This window comes from Culex pipiens, unplaced genomic scaffold (assembly GCF_016801865.2).
Source record: "Culex pipiens pallens isolate TS unplaced genomic scaffold, TS_CPP_V2 Cpp_Un0016, whole genome shotgun sequence".
NCBI lineage: Eukaryota > Metazoa > Arthropoda > Insecta > Diptera > Culicidae > Culex > Culex pipiens.
This window is the reverse complement of record NW_026292833.1, coordinates 183,428-192,944: the sequence shown is the minus strand read 5'-3', so window position 1 is coordinate 192,944 and position 9,517 is coordinate 183,428.

Genomic DNA, 9,517 nt, shown 5'->3' with positions numbered 1-9,517 from the left:
TTTTGGGCGGATGAACTTTATATGGGGGGCGTATCAAGGGCGACCCGCTGGCGAACCAACCTACAGGGGCGGCTGAACCTTATATGAAAGGCGCATCAAGGGCGAGCCAAGGCGGTTGGGGCGTTTTGGGCGGATGAACTTTATATAGGGGGCGGATCGGGGGCGATCCGCTGGCGAACCAACCTACAGGGGCGGCTGAACCGTATATGAAAGGCGCATCAAGGGCGAGCCAAGGCGGTTGGGGCTTTTTGGGCGGATGAACTTTATATGGGGGGCGTATCAAGGGCGACCCGCTGGCGGACCATCTTACAGGGGCGGACGAACCGTATATGAAAGGCGGGTCGAGGGCGAGCCACGGCGGTTGGGGCTTTTTAGGAGGATGTACTTTCTATGGGAGGTATCGAGGGCGACCCGCTGGCGGACCATCCTATAGGGGCGGTTGAACCATACAAAAACGGCGTATGTGGGGCGGATGAACAGCGGGTGAAACATTTCAAGGCAAACCTGGGCGACCCCGGGGCGAGACGCTGGCGGACCAACGTCACGATAAAAAATCTGATCGTGCGCCAAATTGTTGCAAATTTTATCCGCCAGCGGGTCGCCCGTGGTCCGCCAAATCAAACGCTGGCGGATCGCCAGAGCGGCGGGCTGCCCTGTCAATGTGGGTTCCCACATTGACTGGGCAGCCTGCCGGCGGTTCGCTGGCGGACCGCCAAACCGCTCTGGCGATCCGCCAGCGTTTGATTTGGCGGACCACGGGCGACCCGCTGGCGGATAAAATTTGCAACAATTTGGCGCACGATCAGTTTTTTTATCGTGACGTTGGTCCGCCAGCGACTCGCCCCGGGGTCGCCCAGGTTTGCCTTGAAATGTTTCACCCGCCGTTCATCCGCCCCACATACGCCGTTTTTGTATGGTTCAACCGCCCCTATAGGATGGTCCGCCAGTGGGTCGCCCTCGATACGCCTCCCATAGAAAGTTCATCCGCCTAAAAAGCCCCAACCGCCGTGGCTCGCCCTCGACCCGCCTTTCATATACGGTTCGTCCGCCCCTGTAAGATGGTCCGCCAGCGGGTCGCCCTTGATACGCTCCCCATATAAAGTTCATCCGCCCAAAAAGCCCCAACCGCCTTGGCTCGCCCTTGATGCGCCTTTCATATACGGTTCAGCCGCCACTGTAGGTTGGTTTGCCAGCGGGTCGCCCTTGATACGCCTCCCATATAAAGTTCATCCGCCCAAAAAGCCCCAACCGCCTTGGCTCGCCATTGATGCGCCTTTCATATACGGTTCGGCTGCCCCTGTAGGTTGGTTCGCCAGCGGATCGCCCCCGATCCGCCCCCCATATAAAGTTCATCCGCCCAAAAAGCCCAACCACCTTGGCTCGCCCTTGATGCGCCTTTCATATACGGTTCAGCCGCCCCTGTAGGTTGGTTCGCCAGCGGGTCGCCCTTGATACGCCCCCCATATAAAGTTCATCCGCCCAAAAAGCCCCAACCGCCTTGGCTCGCCCTTGATGCGCCTTTCATATACGGTTCGACCGCCCCTGTAGGTTGGTTCGCCAGCGGATCGCCCCCGATCCGCCCCCCATATAAAGTTCATCCGCCCAAAAAGCCCCAACCACCTTGGCTCGCCCTTGATGCGCCTTTCATATACGGTTCAGCCGCCCCTGTAGGTTGGTTTGCCAGCGGGTCGCCCTTGATACGCCCCCCATATAAAGTTCATCCACCCAAAAAGCCCCAACCGCCTTGGCTCGCCCTTGATGCGCCTTTCATATACGGTTCGACCGCTCCTGTAGGTTGGTTCGCCAGCGGATCGCCCCCGATCCGCCCCCCATATAAAGTTCATCCGCCCAAAAAGCCCCAACCACCTTGGCTCGCCCTTGATGCGCCTTTCATATACGGTTCAGCCGCCCCTGTAGGTTGGTTCGCCAGCGGGTCGCCCTTGATACGCCCCCCATATAAAGTTCATCCGCCCAAAAAGCCCCAACCGCCTTGGCCCGCCCTCGATTCGCCTTTCATACATATTTCATCCGCCCAAGCAGAATACCCGTTCAGGTTCCTTCAGGATTCTGATAGTGTTTTTTCAAGTTCATCTAAAACTGAAAAAAAAAACACAAAGTGCCCTATATAGAAATGCAGATCTTTGTAGATTCATGTGTGCTGAAATTTAGAAATAAAACAAAAGTATGAAAAAACACATAATTTTCAACATAATTTTGATCTCAATAAATCTTACGTGCGTTGTTAGTTCACTGAGGTGAAATGATGAAAAAAAAATAATATATTGATAAGCAAACTTGTTGCGAAGATTTTCCATTTCCTGCAAATAAAAACAATTCTTTAACTAATTCTTAAAAACTAAATTATTTAAAATGTTCATGTATTATTGGTACTTACCTATAAACAGGCAACGTATTGAATGTTAACAATTCATACTCTAATCTAATCAAACACAAGCGCAGCTAATCCAAAGAAAGTATCCTAGTAGATTACACCCCATGTTTTTTCTTGTCATTCAATTTGATCATATATTGTATGGGGGAATGGTAGATATGAATATAAAAATAAATCTTACAGTGAAAAGATAAATACAAATAAGCAGTAATTTTAAAGATGATTCCGGGAAGCTGCAAAACAAACAACTATAATTAAAAAGACAAATGCTCCAGATGGTTCCATTGCTGAAAGAAAAGGAATAGGATAAGGAAGGATATAAACAGTTAAATAAATCATCTAGTTAATAGATAAATGTAGGCATTAAAATTGAAGAAGATTCCCGGAAGCTGGAAGAAAGATAATTATATTTTAAAGAAAAATTCTTCAGATGGATCCATTGCTATTTCAGTAACTGTCGTTAGTTCATGAAATTTGATCATATATGGTATGGAGGAATGGTAGAAAAAAGAACAAGGAATAGGAATGATATAAACATTCAAATAAATCAAGTGAAGAATAGATAAATACATATAAGCAGTTCATTTATAAATGATCCAGGAAGCTGTAAAAAAAATTAAACACAATTTTAAATGATATTGTTGCCGCTGAACTGATAATTGAAAAAAAATTGAAATTACTTCCTACCCACGTCCTGCATCATGCACACCTGAAAAACGTCAAACAAAAGAAAGACAAAAATCGCTGCTGCACCACTAATTGCATCCACTGCTGGCACTGAACCCGCAATCTTTGGAGTGTTAACATTCCCACAAAACAAACATTAACATTAATTGAGTAAACATTGGCACAAAATCCACTTTGTAAATGCCACCTCGATACTCTTCAAGAGGTTTCCCTGGGAAAGATATACTTTTTACCAAAATGTACACCAAATTTCCATACAAACATACAAGAAAGAACAAATCAAATCATAACAACAATGAAACAAACCATATTCTAAGTATTCCAAATGATTGCAATATTTATAAGGGGTGTCACATAAATTACACCAACAATAACGATTATTCTTGCAAAACAACCTTCAATCACTATTTCAAACGCACTTTCAACTGTTTGTTTACATAAGTAAACAATCTAAACAACACAACACTTCTCCCAACACAAACTTAACAACGAAAATCAGCAGCCGCCGACTTAATAACAACACCCACCGAAGCTCGTTGAAAACTGACTGAAATGTCAAATTCGAAATAAATTCCTTCAGATGCAAACCGCCACGGCAATCAGCCTTTGGCTCGCCGCGGCGATTGAGGGGCGAACGATATTGAAACATGTCAGCGATAAGTTTGAACCGCCCAGGCGATGCGCCCATGGCACGCCAAGGCGGATGGAGGGCGGACGAAATTGAAAAATTTCAAATGTCAAATTTCAACCGCCCAGGCGGCCCGCCCTAGGTCCGCCAGGGCGGTTCTAGGGCGGACCACACGATCAGTAACGGCCGCCGATGCGTAACGTCCGCACTGAGTTAATGTGGGTTGTTTTCGCGAATTCACGATTGTGTGCGTGTGTGTTTGTTTACGTTTGCCGTATTCTTGGTGAACGGGTGATTACAACTGGATGAAATTTTCTTGGTGTTTCCGGAGGGGGTGAGCGAGAGAAAAACTGACAAATCCGCGTTGGTGCTGGTTGCGGCCTGCGATTGTTTATGTGACTGTGCTTTGGAGTTTGTTTACGTTTTTTATTGATTATTGTGAGTGTGTGGCAGGGGCAGGGACGTGACAATGTGACATTGCTTCTATCCTTTAGGGGTGTCCGTGACAGAAGGAAGAACCTTTCTCTGGTTATTTCGGAGGAGGTAATCTATTGAGCGACTCGCGAGCAGTTTCCCGTTAAAGGTGGACAGTGAAGTCCATCTGAATCGATGGTTCATGCTGGTTCTATTTACTTAGTAGGAAGAAATATTTCAACGATTTTTTGACTCAGATAAGTATTATTTGCTTTCCTTTTCTATTTTTGTCAGTTTGTAGATCTCGATTTTAAGGGACGGGAATGTTAGTTAGCGCAGGTTGCTACTAGGGCAGCTGATTTACTCTGTGCTTACATCCCACGAGCGCCAGGAACCTGAAAACTTGTTAGTAGGATAGGTTGTTTGGTCAGGATTCATCATAGAAGATGATGATGCGGCCCAAAATCATAGTGTTTGTTGAAAGGTATTATATTGTATTCTCAAGGCAAACAATCGGATGCTGCGGATGAGACATTTCCCGTTTAACTGTTGTTAAATTTTTAATGGCTGTGGAAAGATAAAACCAAATAATATTTATTTATAAAATGAGGTGTTAAACGCATTGCTGTAATGATAGCGTAGTCTGATTTTTAATTATATAATCATTTAGTTCATAAATTTGTTACGGAATAGACGCGACGAACTCAACCATCAAGTGCCTTTCGATCTTCTTTCTTTTAGTTAGATAAGGTATTAATTTTCGTTGCCTCTCGAGCAACGATGCTATAGAGAGGACTTAAAACACAAACAACCGACGTCGAGCCCTCCGAGCTACGGAGCTATGGGAAGGTCTTTTCAACACAAAAAAAGACTCGCGCACCACGCGACGTTCTTGATGAATCAACATGATTTTGTTACGCGATAAACCTAACGTATTCAATCGTCAACTTGCCATCCAATCAGCGATGATGAAGAAAGGGCTTGAAGCACACAATAACTCACCGATTAATATGAATAATTTTCAAGATCGATCTTGTTTTATAACTACAGCGCGACTCACTCCTGATTTTCACGATCCCGAATACAGCACAAAACGAACACCGCAAAAATCCATCTCACAATCCTGATTTGTTTTTTCTTCATTTTTTTTTTGCTTTTTTCACTTTGCACACAAACACAACCATAATTGAATAATTTCCCCCCAACCAACGTGTCCCTCCACTCACCATTCTTGCAGGCACAATCCTGATTTTTTGTTCACTTTGCACACAAACACAACCATCCGCTTGCACTGGTGGCACATAATCCGAACACAAACAGCGACACAAAAGAGACGAAAATTATCGCGAAAAACAGGACTGCGCGTCCCCAGAAGCACTGCACTAATGATCAACTCCCTTCAACTAAATTGTTCAACAATAAAACCGAATGGATTTGAAGTAATTGCTGAAGTGCAGAAACAATGTTTACGACGCGACTACAAACCGTTAATAGTTCGCGACGACTCGAACACAACGCGGTCAATCTTTAAAGGCGGAAATCACTTCAAACGTTAAAAAAATAAAACCAAAACCAATAATTTTGCACAAATAGAAAACATTGAAAACTGAAAAAGGGCCCATATCTCCCCCACAAACTTACAAAACCAAGTAAACACGCAACATGGAACGAACTCACCGGATGATAGTTGATAATCCTTTACTCGCAGATATTTTCCGCTCTCTTGGATGTCGCAATTCACCTTCCATCTCTGGCACACTACCCCATCCGACACTCAAGCTCGGAAGTCAATACCATCCACCACCGTTACAGCACAGCACCAGCTGTCATCTGTGTACCAAGAAAACGCGATGACCACACTGACGATGCTCTCTCCCTCACTCAAAACAAACAAACGTCACTGGACGCCACTCCCCAGCCCTGCAGGAAAGTGAAGCCTACGTTAGACACTTGCACAAATGATGGGTGAAAGAAAAAGAAAACACCGAACTGCCGGAATCCTTTTTTTCCAAGATTGGCGAAAAATCGCTGATAGTTGGAAAACCTTCAACTTTCCGGGCAACCTCTATTAATTGTCCATCTTTTGAGCACATAACCAACACCAAAAACTACCGAAAACACGACAAAACACGAAAATCCCGGCGCACCGCAAAACAATAAACCGCTCGTGGGCAATGTTGCCAGAACTCCCAATATCACGTTGGATTATTTAATGAAAAAAACCTGGAAATTCTGCTTGAGTATTGATACTTTGTGTTTTGTTTTCTTTAACAGGACCACAACCTGGGCATGTTTCGGGACATTCAGCATTTGGCATTTTGTTTAATTGAACAAATTAGCTGCGATGCAATCATGCTTTGGTTGGATGGATTTGAAGAGGATTAACCAGGTATGTACGAAAAATATTATTTTAAAGTGAACCTATTGTCGTGTCCCATCGCGGCCATCTTCAAAATAACCGTCAAAGAAATTGACGCATGACTTTTCGCCTCAAAAATACAAACCAGACTGAAACATCGATCGACATCGAGCTCCTTCGCAGCGAGTAAGAGCACGCTATTCTCTCCTTACTCGCTCACGAGTCATCATTCAATCCGAAAGCTCATCCTGCTGTCTCGTTTACTCCAACTAAGCCAGAACGAGCTTTCAAGAGAATCACGCCGATTTGCTCATCGAGCGCCGCGCGCTCGTTCTCTTTTGTTTGTTTATTGTAAAAAATATCATTTGACTACTTATGGTCTATATGATTAGGCTTATAAAACTAGCGACGACACCGACACATATACATTAAAACTGACTAGAATACCAGAGTCGAGCACGTTGTTGAAACAAGGAAGTGGAAATGTTAGAACGATAGAGTTGAGAAAAAACAATAAAACGACTACACATAAAACGAATCGGCTCATGTTGTCCATAGTTGGTGTTGCGACGTGCGAGCTGCAGGTATGGACGTTGGCGGAGCGGCCTTTCGGGAGCGTAAACTTGGATCTGCGCTAGGATCCAGGGACTGTCGATTTCGCCAGCCAGCACTTTGGCAACGAACGATGCTTGTGAGATGTGCCGCCTTTTTTCAAGTGTGTCCAACCGCAGGATTCGGCAACGTTCCTCGTACGGACTCCAACCAGCAGGATTGTGCGCACGGCGAAGGGCAAGTCGAGTAAATTTTCTCTGGACTGATTCGATCTTGGCTGTCCAAGTGCTTTGGTATGGACACCAGACAACAGAGCAGAACTCGAGGATGGATCTTACCAGCGCGCAGTACAGGGAGCGCAGACATGCGACATCCCGGAAGTCCTCAGCGATCCTGAAGATGAATCCCAGCTGACGGTTGGCTCTGGACACGATGTCATGACGATGGCTGGTGAAACTGAGTTTGCAGTCCAGAGTAACTCCAAGATCTCGTACTTGGGTCACCCGCGCCAGTGTGCTTCCCGCGATGGCGTAGTCAAAGATCACAGGCTTCAGTTTTCGATGGAAAGAGATGGCGTTGCATTTGTCAATGCTGATCGTCAGGAAGTTACGCAAGCACCACTCGTTGAAACGATCCAGCTGTCTCTGCAGAGTTGAACAGTCCAAAACGCTCCTTACAACTGTGAATATTTTCACGTCATCTGCGTAGAACAGCCGACATCCTCCGGCTAGCAGCAGTGCCAATTCATTGACGAACAGGATAAACAGTAGGGGCCCTAAGTTACTGCCTTGGGGAACGCCAGACAGACTGGTGAATATGTCGGATTCAGAGTTCCCAATCCTGACACGCATAACCCGGTCAGTGAGGTAGGACTTCAACCAGCGAATGAGATTAGCAGAAACTCCAAGTACTTCCAGTCGTTTCAAAAGAACTCCGTGGTCGACTCGATCGAAAGCAGCCTTGAGGTCTGTTTTTGCCTCTCCTGCGTTTTCTTCTAAAATCGCTCACTGTATATCCGGCAAGTTTCGGCTTCTGTCAAATCGCGAGACCGAATTTGCGTTTCTCTTAACATGCGTTTTAGCTACACTACTATCCTGTTTGAGTCAAATGTGAACTAAATCTTGCATACAAATTACCCGTGTGTATTAAATTTACGTAATGCTTCGTTTGTGTCATACATTTGATTTAAAATACTTAAATTTCATAAATCATTGTATCACCTCGTCTTATATCCCACAATATTCCCCTCCTGTACTCTTTTCATGTATGCATCTTTAATTCTAGACTTTTTTTATCAGGTCCTATAAACATATGAAAGACAATAGCTTATAGAACCTTTAAAAAAAAACTCTTAAATTATTCTCTCATAGAAATTGGTGCCATATACACTATTCATTATTCGTTTTAAAAATTTTTTTATGTCCAACTAGCTTAGTTCTCTTCTCCTTCCATTATAAACATTTGAATGAAATTAACTCGCCGTTTTGAAACTGTCTTTTCTTTTTTTTCTTTTAATTTTAGATTTTTTTTTACTTTTCCATTTTGTTTAAGGTAATCCTACATTAAATTTGCCACTCACTTTTATCTGTGGTTTTTCTTTTGGCTTTACTTTAACTTTACTTCAAAATTTTCCTTCTTGGCTTTATGTTTCTTTGCTTCAACTTTTTTTTATATTAATTATTCACTTTACTTGCTCACTCTTATTTATATTTTAAATATTTATTGACTTTAGAGTAGCAGATTAAGTTTTTTTTAATGTTTGCAGTTGACTCTCTTGTTGTAGTCTCTTCAAATAGCATGCTTTGCTTTTCGTTCAATAGTTTGATACCTCCCACTCTCGATGGTCTCTTTAAATCGATACATAGAGAGTCCAATGTATTTCTTGATTTTATTTAATTTCACATTCCGCTAATCTCATGTTGTGTATTTATTTACGAATTGTGCCATCTCTGTACATTATTCATAATTTAATGCCATATCTATTCGTTTATTTATTTATTTTTTTTACATGTTATCGTATCTTGATGTATTTTTATTTTCTTAAATTCTTATCACTATCTTTAGAACTGTTATCCAAAGTCCGTTATTTATAATCTTAACCTTTCTGTATGCTTCCTTCCTCTCAAATAATTCTTTCGTCTCCTGTCTGAATATCGCTCTTGTAATAACTAATTTATAGCTATTTATTATTCCTTCTTATCTCTTATTTATTCACTCGCACCTGCATGGTATGATAAATGGTTTTGTTATATTTTAATCATTCGATTTTCTCTGTATTAATTTTTTTTCTGTCAATTCTTTTCTGAGCTTTCAACATCTGTTCGTATCTTAATGTATTATTATATATATATATTTTTTTAAACTCTGATCGTCTCTAAATATGCCGTTATCTTTAAAAGCTATTTCCCACAGCCCGTTATTTATAATCTTTACTTTTCTGTATGCTTCTTTTTTTTTTTTTTTTTACTTTTCAGTATCGCATTTG